Here is an 18,162-nt window from a genome sequence, read left to right on the forward strand (position 1 = left end):
AGACGTAAGAAATGGGGCAGCTCAACATGCTCAGTTCTGGCAGCCAAATACCGGAACGAACTTCCTTTGTCCATTAAATGCATCCCTAATAAAAAGTACTTCTGCAAACAACTGAAAATACACCTGTTCAAAGAATAAACTGGTTGCCCTCTATCTCAGCCTTATGCCTAGCACCGGGACACTCTAGTAGTAGCCGTACACTTTACATTCATACATTCATTATGTGCATATGGAAAGGCAAAGGAAATGCTTATTTACATTTGGAAAAAGCTAATGTGCAGGACCGGTCTGTGAATGAAAAACAAACCTGGCAAAATGTTCAAATCAGCTCCACGTTGCTACATGAAGGCGAGTGTGGTAGGCACACCTGACCCTCTGTGGTGGGAATGATGATCCTCAAAAACATTTTTTGAATAAATGGGTCTAAACAGTGACTATCACAGCACCATTTTCAAACATATGGGGTAAGTCCTTTCAAGGCTGGATCATGGCAGCCAATCAAACTATGATAGCAGCTGTCCAGATTGCAACGCAACCAGGAAAATGCCAGGATGATGCTATGCCCGTCCGGCCCTGCTAATGTGAATATTGAACTCCAAATTTGAATGTGCCTCGCTATGATACCAGATGCCCATTCTGAATCAACAAATGGGTGTTGTGGTCCCTACTGAAATGCCATTATGTACAGGGCCTGGACAAGCAACCCCTTTGCACGATACTTCACCCTTAACTATTGACGTCCACAAGAATCAGTCATGTGAATAGGACTTTGCTCTAGGATGCCCTCCCCACAGTATTTTGTATTCAAGAACATAAAGTCGAAACATTTCTGAAATAGGCTATTTGTATCAACCAGTTGCATTCGATGAATTCCCCTATATTCCTTGATTGAGATGGAAAAGGTTCATGGTTGTGTGCTAGCCTAGACAATTTAGTTGATCAGTGTGCACGGGCCTGTGAACACATTCACTCCGATCAATATCATAAACAAGGATGAAAAATCAATATAGTTCATAGTGGTGGAAAGCTTCAGCTGGCTCTTACATCCAAAGATATGTCTGAATTATATGAAGCACCCCTACACTAGTCTAAATCTTGGAAAAATTACAAAATGACTGATAGTTTAACGCTTTTACTGATTTTACAATTGACCGATTTGGTAGTGTGGAAAATGTATGTGTGTACGTTTCAAGGGCGCCCTTTGGTGGCAGGTAACATTCTAAAAGAAATTAAGAAAATATATTGTCTCTTGGGAATGAATATTTATTTGCACCAATTTCTGTGCAAGTTTTCAACAATGTGTTCAAGGACCAACCAGTGCAAAAAAGGATATTTGCATTATCTGTCTGGTACGACGAGTACAATACGGTAAGGTGATAATTTTATTTGTGTCTGATTAATTAAAATCTTTACAAAAGTATAAAAGCCATATGACAATAAAAAGTAATGTAACTTTTTTTTTTTTTTAAATGCAACAGTTACTGTGGTCAATTCAAGGTTGTTACTAAATCCCAATGAGTCTTTCAAGTGTGATTGAGTACAATACATTGAAAAACTATCGGCAAATATAATTTTTCACTAAATGAAAAATATATAGGTTGGTCTTACACTGAATCGTGCAAATGTGGGTGCTAAATTATGCTGTGGTATTGCAATTTTATTTTGAGCACATTGTGTAGATTTGTCATAGGAAAGTTTGTGCTGTGTCTTGAGCTCCGTATCAAGTCCGGACCGGCAACTGTGCAAAAATAATTTGATGTTCAGTGGGACCCCTCAACATTTGCAGACCAGATAGGTTAATAAAACTAGTTGCACACGAAGGGAGATAATCTGGACTGTGTCTAATGAGAGCTACTAAAGTGTTGCACATTACAAAACACAGGGGCATATATACAAGCCCCTTGCGCCGTTGGTGCGTCACACTATTAATATGGGGAAAAAAGTGACGTACCGGCGGCGAAAGGGGCTTGTAAATAAGCCCCATAGACATCTTGTTGTAGATCTATGTTAATATTTCAGATCATTGTGTTTGAATCATTTTATTCAAATGTGTTCATTCCAAAAAAGACTTTTTTAACGAGTAAATATAATTTTAACCCACCTTTCTGCTTTTTTGCACCTTATATTGTTTTAGCTAATTAAGGGGACTCCACCTCGCACCTTCATCCTCTCATGCTTTTACTTCTGTGAACTATTCCCGTGGACTTATTTACCCGTTCCTCTCTTCTCCTTCCCCATCTCTTCCCTTCTGCCGTTTCCAGTTCCATCCTCGCCCTGTTACGTCTGCTGCAAAGATATCATGGGTAGATACTGTAAAAGCATCTGTGCGTTATGGATTTGTATGAGACATATTTAAGTTCAAATTGCATTTTCACATGTTTTTATAATTAGTCAGCTTTGTCATTTCTGAAGAGCTATGTTATGAAGTGTTGTAACTGTTGATGTGCCCACATGCAAGCAATAAAAAACAGCACGATTAGCAAACCCTGGTCGTGTTCACAATTAAAGAAACGTCCCTTGAAATGAAAATCCTGCTCCTAATTATTTTTAATTGAAACACTTTGGACTGGATGAACAATAGAGAGATTTAAGTAAAAAAAACTGGTTATTCTATGAATAAAGAAAGATTACAGTCTAAGTTACTCCAGTCTAATCATTCAAACAGGAAAGCTTATATTGCACAGAGCATAAATATAATACAGAAATGATAGTACAGTGTACCTCGGAGTCTTAGAGACCCCGGCTAACCAAAAGGGGCGCAGGAACTCTAAAGGATAAATGCATGTAACTATGCTGCAGTAATTAATTGCTAAAAAATATTGCGAAAAGTTAAATAGATAACATATGTGAGAAAAAAATCAGACCAGAAGAATGTATTTCGCTATAAGGCATATTAATCTTTAGGACATATTTGTTATGACTGGGGTGGTGTCATGCAAAGTTATGGGCAAAAGCTCTGCTGCAAAACATATTTCCAGCTTCTGTGATCTATATATATCATTGAATGCCTGGGAGCGTAATTTAGAAAAAAAATTGCTCGGTATTTTGTTGGTAAGATTCTTGCTAATGTCTAATTTCTCTTTAGGAATGACCTGTGGACAATTCTTAAAAATGCAATTTTGACTTCTTCAAAGCTTCATTCTTTTCTAAACACTTGCAGATGTATTTATGACAAAATAAAGTTTCCTATCTGTCTCCTCGAAGGAATTTAGGACCTAAATTATGGCATTTTGGCATAGGGCAACGCAGCAAGGCACTTTGTTTTGCTGCCCTACTCCAAAGGGAAAGAGCAGGAATGCAGAGTATTTAAGTAATACAGTACATTACTATCCTTTCTGCCTGCACTAGTGCCATTTCTTCAGCCTGAATGGTACAAAAGGGGGTGGTGATGGACGGAGCATCTGAACCAATCAAACACTCACAACCAGTCAAAAGATCTGGGTTTAATCCATCACCGTTCTTTAGTCCACTCTGCCACCCCAGTTCAGACAGTGTGGCAGGGTATGCTCAGACGTGAGTCCCTTGCTCACTTGGCCACTGGATTCAAGATAGCCTGGCTGATGAGGATTATGAATCCGAAACCGGTCCCAGTATGCTTGTTTCCGGTCCATGGAAGACATGGCTTAGCAGTTTGGGCTGGACTGTTCCCATGAGGCACAGGGTCAGACTGATTTGCATATAGCCATGTCTGAAATAGGGTGGCTGAGTGGGTTAAAGAATGGTGATGGATTAAACCCAGATCAGTTGACTGGGGGTGAGTGTTTGATTTGCTCAAACGCTCCGTCCATCATCCCCTTTTGTATCGCTTTGTTCGCCCTAAGTGTGGCAGGGTATGCTCAGACATGAGTCCCTGGCTCATTTGGCCACTGGATTTAAGATAGCCTGGCTGATGAGGCTTATGAATCCGAAACCGGTCCCTGGATGCTTGTTTCCGGTCCATGGAAGACATGGCTTGGCAGTTCGGGCTGGACTGTTCCCATGAGGCACAGGGTCAGACTGATTTGCATATAACCATGTCTGAAATGGAGTGGATGAGTGGGCTAAAGAATGATGATGGATTAAACCCAGATCAGTTGACTGGGGGTGAGTGTTTGATTTGCTCAAACGCTCCGTCCATCATCCCCTTTTGTATCGCTTTGTTCGCCCTAAGTGTGGCAGGGTATGCTCAGACATGAGTCCCTTGCTCACTTGGCCACTGGATTCAAGATAGCCTGGCTGATGAGGCTTATGAATCCGAAACCGGTCCCTGGATGCTTGTTTCCGGTCCATGGAAGACATGGCTTGGCAGTTCGGGCTGGACTGTTCCCATGAGGCACAGGGTCAGACTGATTTGCATATAACCATGTCTGAAATGGGGTGGATGAGTGGGCTAAAGAATGATGATGGATTAAACCCAGATCAGTTGACTGGGGGTGAGTGTTTGATTTGCTCAAACACTCCGTCCATCATCCCCTTTTGTATCGCTTTGTTCGCCCTAAGTGTGGCAGGGTATGCTCAGACGTGAGTCCCTTGCTCACTTGGCCACTGGATTCAAGATAGCCTGGCTGATGAGGATTATGAATCCGAAACCGGTCCCAGGATGCTTGTTTCCGGTCCATGGAAGACATGGCTTGGCAGTTCGGGCTGGACTGTTCCCATGAGGCACAGGGTCAGACTGATTTGCATATAGCCATGTCTGAAATGGGGTGGCTGAGTGAGCTAAAGAATGGTGATGGATTAAACCCAGATCAGTTGACTGGGGGTGAGTGTTTGATTTGCTCAAACGCTCCATCCATCATCCCCTTTTGTATTTCTTCAGCCTAGCGCCATCTTAGGCACCCTTGCACCATGGTGCAAGGGTGCCTTCATTGCAGGCAGAATTGTTTTTGTGCAGAAAGGAGCAGCTTCCTGCACAAAAACAACCCAAACAGGTGTTTCCTCTTTCTATGTGTGCAGCAGACTGCAGAATACATGGAAAGTGGGGAAAAATGAGGATAAATACACATATTTCTCCTCATTACGCCTCACCTTGGGAGTCATATTGATTTGGCACGTCTCCAGATTTGCATCACTTTGTAAATCTGAGGCAGCGTCATATCCATGGTGTTGCATGGGAAAACCTATTTGACACCCATGGAACGCCTCCTGAATGCAGAGAAGCTGATGCACTAATTTGCGCTGCCTCACCTTACTCATGATTTATGAGGCTGCTCAAAGCCACAGAGGGCGTTCCGTGGTGCAAAAGTGATGCAAAGCTTTCATAAATAAGCCCTTTCGTTTATGAGTAGCTGGCATATTAGGGCCCTTAGATGGCGAGGCTTCATCACTTTTGCCCTGCGACTCTGGAGTAGTGAATGTGCAAAGCTGGCTCTGCAGCCGAGCTTTGAACCTTTGAAGTGTAAGAGAAAAAAGGCAAACTGGAATATTGGTTGGGGTGACATTTCACTCCTATCGCACATGCACAGGTTCTATTGTTCACACTGTTGATGGAGAGCTGGGCTTTAATTCACAACAGTGCACTGTACATCAGCACTTTAAAACCATTTGACTTTTCTGTGTCACATTTACGATGTGATTCACTGCTCGTGCCACTGTGCTACTACCTGAACTCTCAATCAAACTATGAATGTAACGTTTCCTGCGAGGTGGTGAGAATGGGCATCAGGCGTCAAGCTTACAAATGTTCCCTGGCATAATGATGGTAATTATTTGCATATTATTAGCATGCATGGCAAAATGGTGCCCACAACTGGTACAATACTAGCCTTGATAAAATTGTGATAATTCTCGCCATATTGTTGGCAACCATCACATGATAGTGACCACAACTGGGAAAATGCTGCACCAACATATTTTGGATATTTCTTGGCTTTTTTTGGGTGTCTGTGGAATCATGGTAAGCATAACTGTTATACCACTAGCTCTAAAATAAATGCATTTATGGAGAAGTGTGGCTCAATGGTTAGAGTGGCAGACCCTGATGCAGAGGTCTAGCCTGGGACCAGGGTTCAATTCCCCGCCTGGGCGCGTCTTGGGCTCAAAATTCCACAGACCTGATAATTCTCGCCTCGGTGCCTATTCCAATCATGGAGTCCCACTCTGCAACTCTGGGCAATAGCTTCCTTAATCTCCAAAACAGCCCCCACAACGCTAAGGATGCCTGGCCTCCACCTTGGGGGTGCCCAGGAGTGGACACCTCACAGGGAAAGCCAGGATGGGTTCCACAGCGGTATTCGTACAAGCGCCTTGAGACCCTTGCGGGTGAGTAGTGCGCTATACAAGTATCAATTTACATTTACATTTGTGTGCACTTATCTGCATGGGCAAACTTGTATTTGTGAGTGTGACAATGTGTGCGTGTGTATGTATGTGCTTGTTTGTTTGTGGAAGGATATAGCTAGAGTTCACCTCTAAAAAATTATTGATCCTGGCATAATGTTGTTAATGATTTGAATTTAGTGGTCCTTTATGGCATAATGATGCTCATCACTTGATCAAGTATGTATAACGTTACAACGCATACATTTACAATGCATACCTTTACAATGCAGTTTTTATATCACAACATCCTTTACAATGCATAGATTTACATTGCATGCCATTACAACACATTTTTTAAAACTACATTTACAATGCATTCCATTACATCGCATTATACCTTTACAACACATACCATTACAATGCATACCATTACATTGCATTTAAGGTAAGTGTTGGATAGTGTAGGGGTAAAAATTACTATTCTAACTCCAGGGGGTGCAACAGTAGGGTAAGTGTTGGATAGTGTAGGGTTACTATGCGTTGTAATGGTATGCGTTGTAATTACATGCAATGTAATGCCTGCGTTGAAGTAACATGCGTTGTAGTGACATGCAATGTAATGGTTGTGTTGTAGTGACATGGGTTGTAAAGGATCTTGCGATGTAATGGCTGAGTTGTAAATGTAGTGCGATGTAATGACTGCGTTGTAAAGGTTGTTTTCCCTTGATCAATGCTTGTCGTGACATAATGGCGAGAATTCATTGCATATTGTCTGCATTATTGAAAATGTTTGGTGGCATGCGGACCTTCAAATTACAATCTATCTGTGTGGAAGCAGGAGTCAATGTGAAAAGCAGTTTTTTTTATGAAAATGCCTAACCTTTACTTAGAAATATTGTGGGGGTTTTTTACAACCTGAAAAGCTTGTACTTTACTTGTGGATTTTCATAAACTGAAACTAAACTGAAAACTGGAAAGTAGGTTCTTGGAGTCAAACGTATAGCATTTCCAAATATATATTTAGAGCTTTTGCTTTAGAGTCTAAGAACTTTGACTGTATAGCCATTGCTGCTCCTAGCATTGTATTGGTCAATAACTTTAAAACTGTTTGCTATGATCAGCTATCGGTGACCTGTGGTTGCTTGAAGCAATAGGTCTCTCTACCCCAAGAAATAGCACTAATGTTTGAACACATAAAATATACGGCCACATGCATCATTGTTGCCGTTTGCGATTCCTAAATTGCAAAAATTAAGGAATCGCAATTTAGAAATCGCAAACGGCAATGCATGAAAAAATCGCAACTTTTTTTGCGATTCCTTATTTTTCCTTAATTGCGATTCACAATTTGCGAATCGCAATTAAGGAAAACCTTCCCATTGATTCCTATGGGCCAAAAGGCCCATAGGAATGAATGGGAAGGCATTCACATTTTGCGATTTTCAATCTGCAAATTCGCAAAATGTGAATGCAATTTCAAGGGTGCAGGGGGGGTCCAAAGAACCCCTCCCTGCACCCCTGAAATTTAACTTTAAATGCAATTTACACACACACATGCTCCAAGGACATGTGTGTGTGTAAATTAAAAATTTCAAATATGTAACTTGTGCATGTTTGAAAGTTTTCGGTAAATTAGCTTGAAGTTGAACTTCATGCTAATTTACCCCTTCCAATTTGCGAAATCGCAATTTAAAAATTATCATGCATTGCATTTAAGAAATCTCAAATTGTGATTTCTTAAATGCAAACGCAATTTTAGAAATCGCAACATGGTTGCGATTCCTAAAATTGCGAAAAGCATGATGCATCCAAAATTTGAGAATGGCATTCGCAAACGGCCGAAAATTGCGATTCGCACCGTTTGCGAATGCAATTCTCAATGATGCATGTGGGCAATAGCTCCTTAGCACACAGAGCAATCTCGTTCATAAAATATGACTGACTATCCAGTAGCAGGAGAGGAATGGATAGATGATAGAACTTTAAATATACAAGTGAAGAAATATAATTGGAAACGTTTATGCTATGAAAACTTGCATGTTCTCATCTGCTTATATCACTGTCGTGTTCTATTGGCCCTATTAATGGTGATCATTCCTTAGTATTAGGCAAGCAATGCCCCATTGTTCTGTATTTCCCAACACATTCTCAAGCACTCCATGACTAATAAAGAGACCTTGTTTCTCACGTCTTTTTCCTTTTGGAAAAGATTACAAAAGGGAATGTCATTCTGCTAACAAGCAGAGAGGAGCATGTTTCTCCGGGGGTCGTGGTTGTGAAGGACATCTTGCTTTTATCACTTGCAGCTCATGGGCACTCATGCACTTCTCCTTGAATAGTTGTTTTCAGTCGAGCTCAAGTATGCATCTAGTTTCGCACTTATTGTTATAGTAGATGAGTAGAGAACTCCTTTTACAGCGATTTCCAGCTTGTATGATGTTTGATATAATTTTTGTATATGTGTGACTGTTCCTATCTCTGTATACCTTTTCACTGATATTATTTTGAGAAATCGATTCAATAGATAATACAAATCTTTACAGATTTCACTCAGCATTTATCCTACATCGGATGACTTGCTATAGGTCAGCCCCCGTAAAAATACCTTCAGGTGCTTGGACAGGTTTTATTCTAAGTCCCTATGGACTGCCTACTAGTACAATATGGATAGGAATGAGACCTGGGGGTGGATGTGAAGAGCCTGTCTATTTCCTCTGCTCTGCAGGGACACATGAGGTACAACAGTGACCTGTGTGGGTGAAAGGGTTCTACTAGGTGTGACGAAAGTCTTGGCAAAAATAACTACCTATGGATTTAAGATATTTTGTGGGGAAATTATACGAAAATTTCCATAATCAGCCATACCTTCCTCAAAATCATCTTGAATTAGGTAAAACCCCAACAACTTTTGGGAATATAAACCTTTTTTTGCACTCCATGAAACCCTTGGATTATTGTGTCAGTGGCCCTTCAGAAAATATGATGTTTTAGCAGATTTACGTGAGAAAAGTGTTCCAATTTTTTTAAAAACGTTATTTTCCATGTTCACACTGACAGACAACGAAAATGACCTATTGATTACTCATTGCGGCAATACAAAATACATTAGTTTGAAAACATATGGTCCAGTACATAAAGCACGCTGTAGTCTGGGGCAACATACACATTTTTTACACTTAGACAACTATGAGCCGACCTGCAAGCTTCCTTCCAGAGGTGCGCACTTGTGTAAGAGACAGCAGTGAGGGTCTTACCCACCCTTCTTGCTGGCTGTTGTGAAAGAGGGGTAGGGTCAATTTCACGCAAATAATTCTTGAATGGGCCCCGAATGTCACGTGGCCTAGATGCCAAAGGGCTAGTCAAGGCAAACAGATCGCTATTCCTATGACAGTGTACTAGACTGGTAAGCCAAGCTTTGGCGTTAGGGATGGTTTTACTTCCCCAATGTAGCGCTATCTCTCTTTTTTGCCAGCAGCAGCACAATAGATGTAAATTAATGCAGTTGCTTAGGGATATCATGCACGGTCCCCAATAGAGCCATTTTAGGTACAGAGGGGCATATTTATGAGTTCTGGCGCATCTCTGCAAATCAGCAGGGATGCGCCAGAACTGATGCGTCACGCAATTCCCTCCTTGCGGCACCACAGATGCGCCGCATTTACAATGCGGAGCACCATGGTGCAAGGAAGGGCAGATGCGTGATGCAACTTGTGGTGTATGGGCGGCGCATTGCTGGAGTAGCGACGCAAGTGCGACGCAACTCCTGCAATGTACAGAGGCCACCCATACATAACGTGGTGCATCACTTCTTACGCCTGCTTCAAGCAGGCGTAAGGATTTGACGCAGCAGCGTCATAAAACTGACTCAGTGAAATCTTGTAGATTTCACTGCGTCAGTTTTACGGGGCTTTCCTACGTGGGAACGCCCACCCTGCGACAGTACGCCCACATGAAACCTGACGCAGGTTTCATGTGGCGCAGGGCTTTACAACGTGACGCATCTGCCTAGATGCGCCACGTTGTAAATAGGTCGCAGGGATGCGCCACGTTTCCGTGCCGTTGCGTCACGCAACGGCGGCGTAAACGTGGCGCAAGTCCGACATAAATCTGCCCCAGAGGCTTTAGTGAGTAATATCATACTAGATAAAAGTGGGAAAGTAGCCCGCCACTAGCACCCTATTTTTACACAATTCCAAGTCATGTGGTCAAAATCAGCGTGGTGTGCTCTACACTTGGGACAAGTGTGCTCAATTGGGGTCAATTTTATGGATTTTTTCTAGGGACATATATATTCTCCATAAAAATTCTACATGTATCAACTTGTGCTTGTTGTTAAGGGAGACCTATTTGGTCTGGGCACAACAATAGTCCCAATGTGAATCTGGTATCGGGTGCCTATCATCCCGTTCCCAAGCCTCCCTGATCTTAGGGTCTCTGCTAGGGATCAGTGCCATACTGGCTCTATATAGCTTGGACATAAGTTGTTCACCCCCGTCCTTGCTCATGATCAATAATGTTAGCGGCAGGAAAGTTGTTAGCTCCAGAAGAAATTCAGTGATGTGTGCCCGCAGAGTACTACGGAGCCTGCTAAGCATGAAGTGGTCCATGAAAGATGCTTCACTAAACCGCTCCTCTTCTGTGCTCAAAAACACGTATCCTCCCGGAAAGAGGTCTCAGGAGTATGCAGTGAGTGTGTTTTGGATCAACCTCTCTTTGGTAATAAGCAGTCATGAATTATTTGCAATAGGAACCGCAGGAGAATAAAGGGTGTGCCTGCCTGTAACCAGTTCCAATTTCTGCCAAGCCCAACTAGTAGTTGATACAGTCTGAATATCACAGGGGTCTCTAGGGAAACCTTTTGGAAGTATTTTCTGTAACGGGGCAGGAAGTACCAGATCCCTCTCCAGACAAGCATAAGGGAGCCGGAGTCAGGATGATACCAATGGTGTGCAAAACTACACTCCGCCACCAAATAATAAATCTGAAAATTGGGGACCCCCAGTCCTCCCCTCTCGTATGGCAAGGTTAAAGTGTCCCAACTGACCCTGGCTCTACCTCCTCCCCAAACAAGTCTGATGAAATAGGAATGTAGCATACAAAAAAATCTGTTAGGTAGTGGAATAGGAATATTATGAAACAAATATAGAAACTTGCCAAATACCACCATTTTGATGATTGCGGCGCGACCAGCCAACGAGAGAGGAAGTTTCAACCAGCGCTCCACTTGCGATTCCAGCGTATTCAGCGCCGGACCATAATTTAGCAAAACAAATTACTCGGCCTCTCCATGGCCACATATTCCCAAGTGCTTAACTGACGTAGCTAAATGCCATATTTAACCTCATATCCCCTAGAGGAAGTTGGACTTGTTTCCTTACTGTACTGAATTCGGTTCATTTAAAAAAAAGTCATTTTTGTTTCATTTCAACCAGAATCAAACCTTTTCTATAAACAATGCTAACGTTTCTTGGCCTCACCCATCATTCACATCAGTGGACTTGTCTGTGTCCTGGTTCTATGTCACAGTGATTGAGGTAAAGTCTTGGTAGAGAGATGAAAGAGCGGTTTTCAAGTGTTCCAGATTGAAGAATAAAACCGCCTGCACACTCTACCATTTCTGCTTCTGGGTCCTTCCACTCTCCTCAGACTCTCCCTACCTGGCTCCTTGGCTCTATTAGTTGAGGTGCGATGCTTATGAATGGCAGAGTGAATTGTGAGGTATACAACCTTTACAACGCAACTTTTACAACGTAGTGCCTTTACAACGCGGTATTTACAACGCAAACCATTACAACGCATTGCGCTGGGGGGCGCTCTAGGATAGGGAATAGATATAATTTACTATCCAACACCTTCCCTACTATCCACGGGGACTGGAGTTGGAATAGTAAATTAAACTATTCACTATCCAGCACCCGAAAGCACTGTGCGTTGTAAAGGCATGCATTGTAAAAACAGCGTTGTAAAGGCATGCGATGTAAAAGCATGCGTTGTAATGTCATACATCCGAATTGTGAAGGCATTGGTCTTGTCTAACCTCCCTTAGCATTTCTGTTTCTACTTGTGTGACCTAAACCTGGACATTACTCACAAGAGTGCTAAAGGACTGGCTAGGAGCAGTAAGATTTTAGCCAGTGGTAGCAGTTTCTACCCACAGCATCCCCTAAATGACGTCCTTAGAAGACAAGTCCAGTTCTCTGTCTCAAACAGCCCGAGGTGACATTTCCGCAGGGCCCAACACACTATCTTGAAAACAACAACAACACAAAACATTTTCCACCAGTGGGTGATATCTGAGTAATGCCTAGAGATCCTCATGGGGTTTGTGTTCTTAATAATTTGCAATTAAGCACAAGGGGAATGCGTTGTGATATGATTTCGCATTCTCCAGGGCTCCAGTTAGAGAGGCAGACCTCATGGGCATTTAAGTAATTACATTATCAACAGCTGAGCCCAGCAACGTACATGCAGTCAGGAGCATGCTTATTAGAGTGTTTTCTCTGAAACGTTTTAGTCATATTTTAATGTAAGCTCATGATCAGTGGGATATTCTGTTCAGAGGGGGTAGCTGACGTTCGTCCTTTCTGACACAATGACGTACTGCTGGATTTGCACATTTTGATGCACTGCTAAGTGCTGAGTTGCATTATCCTTAGCATTCACATATTTCAAATGAATACTGAAAAATGCATTGAATTGTGAAAAACAGAGTGTATCTTAATACCGGTGAGATTTACATTTTGGAACTAGCCTCTAAGATATGCTAGTGTACCCTATCCATTGGTAACCCACTTGAATGACTTCCAGTATTTACCCGCTGATTACCTAGCTCACACATCAAAATGGTACAATGAGTGAAAGAAAGGGTTAGTGTACAAACGTTTTCTGTATCATCTTCCCGTATAAATAGTGTGTTGACAGGTTAAACCTAGGGCATCTTTACTTTGCACAAAGCGTTTCGTTTGAAAAGCTTTATTTCGGTGCATTCACCATAAAAGCATCACAAGGGTTAATACAACATATATCATTAACACAAGAATTTGCAACATTGGTACAATTTTGCATCCAGTCACCATAGAGCAACAGTTAAAATAAAGTGCAAGTGCGTATGGTCAATACTTATACACAGGGAAGAAAATTAGGAATAATAATAAAAGCCACAAAGGGTAGTAAAAAGGTTTTTAAAACAAGAGGAAATACTCTCTTTTCTTTTAAAAGGTCACAATTAAAAAGTAATTACCGTAGGTCATTTATAAAAGCATTAGTAAACCTGGGCAGACCGTGTACTATATTCAGCCACTACACGGACGGCTCCAAAAACTTCCTCCTCATACACCACATTGAGAATAAAAAACGGGAAACGGAGTAGACTATTGGGAGGTGGAACTCAGTTTTCAATATTCTATAAGCCTCGCTAAAGCGTCTTGTGCCCATGTTCTTACAAATTTGTACAAGCCAGCGTCTTCTTGGTGACCTATAGGAGTCACACTGGAAAAGAACATGCACCTCAGTTTCGTCCACTAAACCACATGCAGGACATTCAATCATAACCTGCCCCCCCCATTTTTTAACATACGATCGTAGGGGGAGGCACCCATACCTGAACTGGAGAAACAATTTTCGTGCCTACACTGGTTGGATGCTATCCAGGATGGGCTCTGCCTGATAGATATTTTTGATTAAAGGGAATTCGCTTGTCAGCCGTCCCGATGTAGAACTACGCATCATCTTGGACAGCCGGTATTCCCTATAGGCAGTCACCAGTGTATTCCTACTTAGTGATTGTGACACGGTTTGGGGCTCATCCCACAAATCAACACGTCCCAGTTCCATACATAGTGCCTTTAGGTGCCTCAACCAAGGTATCTTACCCACCCCTTTCAGCCCCAATAGCTCAGTTAATTCCTCACTATACGGGGCTAGCTCGGGAGTGCTCCACAAGCGTCTCCAGAAGGTCAGTGGTCTAAGTGCGGCATCCTCGGTAATTGGTCTAATTCCTAAGTCCATTCTCAGCGGGATCAGAGGAGTGCTTTTGGGGAGGTTAAGGAGCTGTCTAATGAATACATTCTCAGTGCATTCAAGGGATGCGAGTGCACAATGGCCCCAAATTTCTGCACCATATAACGCAGCACTTCTTGCCTGTGCCCTATAGGCCTCCATGGGTGCATAGACCTGCTTGTGTGATGCCCGCTTAAAGAATTTATGGATACCTCCCGACACCTGGGTGAGCTTCAAGTTACACTTGTTAATCTGTGCTCCCCAGTCCATGCTCTCCGTCAGGGTAATGCCAAGATAGTCAAACACCACCACTCTTTCGAGTGGTAGGCCCCCCAGGGTCGGATTACTGCGTGTGGTTTTACCACCATTAAAGACCATATATTTGGCCTTCTGTAGGTTTATCTCCAGGCCCCGATGTTTGCAGAAGACAACAAAGTTGTCAAGCGTCCTCTGGATACCCATAGGGGACTTGGCCAACAACAACGTGTTGTCTGCAAACATCAGGGCTGGTACACTACGCCCTGCCAGTTTGGGGGCATCAATATTAAGACCTGTATTAAGATGGTCATTGAGCCCATTGACAAATTGGGCGAAGAGTGTTGGGGCCAAGACGCATCCCTGACGGACTCCTCGCATAACTGGGATTGGGGATGTGAGATTGCCATGTTTGCCGTACCTGATTTGGGCATAATTGCCCTCGTGCAGGCGAGCAAACAAATGGCAAAGGTAAACCGGCACCCCCATCTCCAAAAGGATCGACCACAACCTCTCTCTGGGGACCAGGTCGAACGCAGATTTCAGATCTACAAATATTAAGTATAGAGTGCCACTCTCTATACTCACGATCTTCCAGTGAATCATTTGCAGTCTGAAAATCTGGTCGACCGTAGATGTCCGTGCTCTAAACCCAGCTTGGAGTGGGGTCAAAATGCTGTGATCCTCCATCCATCCGTGTAAGCGCTCAAGGAGAATCCGAGCAGAGATTTTTTGGGTTACATCCAAAAGGCTTATAGGCCGATAATTTGATGGCAGGAGTGGGGACCCTTTTTTAAAAATGGGTATAATTTCAGCCCCAGCCCATGAGGGGGGCATGGGGATGCCCTCCAATAAAGCATTAAAAAACAAAGTAAGATACGGACCCCAAACTGAGACTTCGCTGTGAAAAAGATCTCCTAGTATTCGGTCTAACCCTGGTGCTTTGTTAGGTGCTATTTTCTCCAGTGCAAACTCAACTTCGCTGAGTTGAATTTGTGGCCCAGAGACCCCTCTTAGTTCTTCTTGGCCTCCCTCTCTTGCATTATGAGGGCCATTAGCTGGGGGGGCATAATGGGGTTGGAAATGAGCCACCCAAACATCCTCGCTAATATTTGGCTCAATGGCAGATTTATGGTTCCTAGACCCCTCGTTGACCAAATTCCAAAAGGCTCTAAGATCCCGTACTAACAGGGCTGCCCTAATATCTTCCCACTTCTGGTTTTCCCAGCATGTTTTGGCCTGTTTCAATTCCCTAGTACAAGCGGCCCGTGCCTCCAACAAATCTGTCCTTTTATTACTCTTAACTGCATTCAGTAGATTTTGCTTAGCAGCTCTGCAGTTGCCATTGAACCATTGATGACTAGGTTTGGGCTTGTCCCTTGGTTTACTATGGTTAACAAAAAAGGGGGCAAGAGTATCCATTAGTTCTTTATGGTTTTCAGAGATAGTTAGCCCAGATTCCAAAGAGCATGGTTCGTTAACTAGTAGGTCTGCTTTAGCAAGAAAAGGGAGTACAATCTGGTAGAGGCTGGCCAGCTTTTCTTGGGAAATTGTGAAGTCCCCCCAGCGTACCCTTCTCCCTCTGTTTACTTGGACTAGGGCAGGGACTGAATTCCCATCCGTTAGATCCTGGTTTTTGCCCGTTGATAGGCAGAAATTTATGTGCAGGGCATTATGATCGCTATCACTGCGGGGACTAATAATGAATCCAAGAACTCTATCCCAACTGCCGGTATCAACAAGGATAAAATCGATAATTGATGTGGATCCTAATCTATTAAATGTAACGTCGGAGGCAGTTCCTGCCGGAAACCGGCCGTTACAAGCCCGGAGTGAGAATTTTAAGCAAAGGGCATTTGTTTGCAGTACTAATGGGGTCCAGGCAATAACAGGCGGAAGGCTAGTTTCTGGGATTGACCAATGATGATAAGATCGTCACCAATGATCATCCTTGTGTTAGGGGGAATTGTTTCTAGAAAGGGAGACAGGGCGCCCAGGGTTAGAGAGGTCGCACCTCTTGCAACAGGTCGGGAATAGACATTAATCAGGGCAACAGGTAGTTCATCAGGAAAGGTAAGGACCACACACAAAATGTCCATGGATTCGGTGTCTAATTCTTTAGCCTCGCACCCTAGTTGCGCGCCAACCCAAGTGGACAAACCACATGACGGTCGCCCCTTGCCCAAGTGGGTAGCTGGTTTATCAAATATGGCAAAGCCCAAACTCCCTGGCTTGGATCTTGCCCAGGTCTCTTGAAACATGCATACGTCATGCTGTTCTATAAATAGGCACCACTCAGGATTATTCAATTTAGATGGAAGGCCCGCCACATTCCAGGACAACACGCTAATGGCAGAATTAGTTATGGATCCCCCCTCTATCCACAAACTTGAGGGTTGTGCCCCTAGGGGAACTGGTGGACTGAGCTCATGAGTGGCAATGGGAGAATTGCCTTGGCTGGTGACTGCAAACCAATCAGTCAATCGTTTTGGTCAAGTGAACATAATAGGTTGTACCTATTACTTAGGGAAATATGGCCAGTGGGTGCGTTTGAGAGAGGGCATTCAACAATTGGGAGGGTGCTAATATTAGGAGTGGGGTAGAAATACCCCAATGGAAGAACATTGACATGATCGTGATTAATTAGGACTGAACCAGTTTGCCTTAGTATATAATTCACTAGTTTGGGAGAACCAAAATTAACCACAACACAGTCACCAATCAACGTTTTCTTAGTTTTCCCTACCCAGGGAACCCTTCTCACCATTTTAAAGTTGTCAAACAGACGCTCACCTAATACAGTTTTATTACTTAGGAAATGGAGCACCTTATTTTTGAGGGCGGACCAAGGTTCAGTTTTTCCATCTTCTAGTTTAGGGACATTTGCCAAGATGACAGTGTAAGGGCATGACTCTGGAGGAAGATGTAATGAGGAATTTGAAAGGGGGGCCTGATCCGGCGGATATAGACTACCCACTGGGCCAACAGGGCCTTACTTGGCTACTCGTTTAGAACTCATTGGGTTTTGGGCTGTAGGCAGGGCATTAATAACTCTAGCCTGGGTGGCAGTGGTTAGAGTGGTGGTTGTCTGATCAGTTAAGTTAGGTGTAATGATGGTCAAACATGGTACTTCCGGTGGCTTGGGGGTAGGTAATGGTACTACCTGCTGTTGTAATTTGGTTTCAATAGTGGAGAGTCTATTACCTATTTCCTCAAGTTTAGTTAAAACGGGGGAAATAAGTGCCTTAAGCCTACACTCAATGTAATCCATGAGATAATGCTTAATCCCCCCTGTGTCAGAAGTGTTAGGCTCTATCCCTTTTACATTGCTTGAAGATATACTAGCCTCAGGATCCAGGTTTACAACATTGCCCAGATTACCCAGATGGTGCTCCAGCCCAGGTGCAGATTTTTTGCTCCTAGGCTGTTTGGCTTGATGTCTACTATGTCTACTACCCTTGGGTATACCAGTAGCTTTTCTTTTTCCCCCTAGGATATGATTATTAGCAGACACAGGTGCCCGCGGGTGCCTAATACGGGCTGCTAATGGGGAGGGAAATTAACTAGAACCAGCACATGTAACACCAGGTGGTAGGTTAGGAGGCAAAATTTCACCCTGTATTGGATTAGTGGATATGATGGAAATAGCACAGTTATTGGTCAAATTAA

The 18,162-nt window shown here is 43.1% G+C and overlaps 1 protein-coding gene across 1 annotated transcript in view; it reads left to right on the forward strand.

Annotated features, from left to right (window-relative positions):
- The window catches only part of LOC144824267 (contactin-associated protein-like 5), a 1,441,011-nt gene that overhangs the window by 359,442 nt on the left and 1,063,407 nt on the right, over positions 1-18,162 (forward strand). The gene's annotated exons all lie outside the window — the stretch shown is intronic.

Source organism: Lissotriton helveticus, chromosome 3_1 (assembly GCF_964261635.1).
Source record: "Lissotriton helveticus chromosome 3_1, aLisHel1.1, whole genome shotgun sequence".
Taxonomy (NCBI): domain Eukaryota; kingdom Metazoa; phylum Chordata; class Amphibia; order Caudata; family Salamandridae; genus Lissotriton; species Lissotriton helveticus.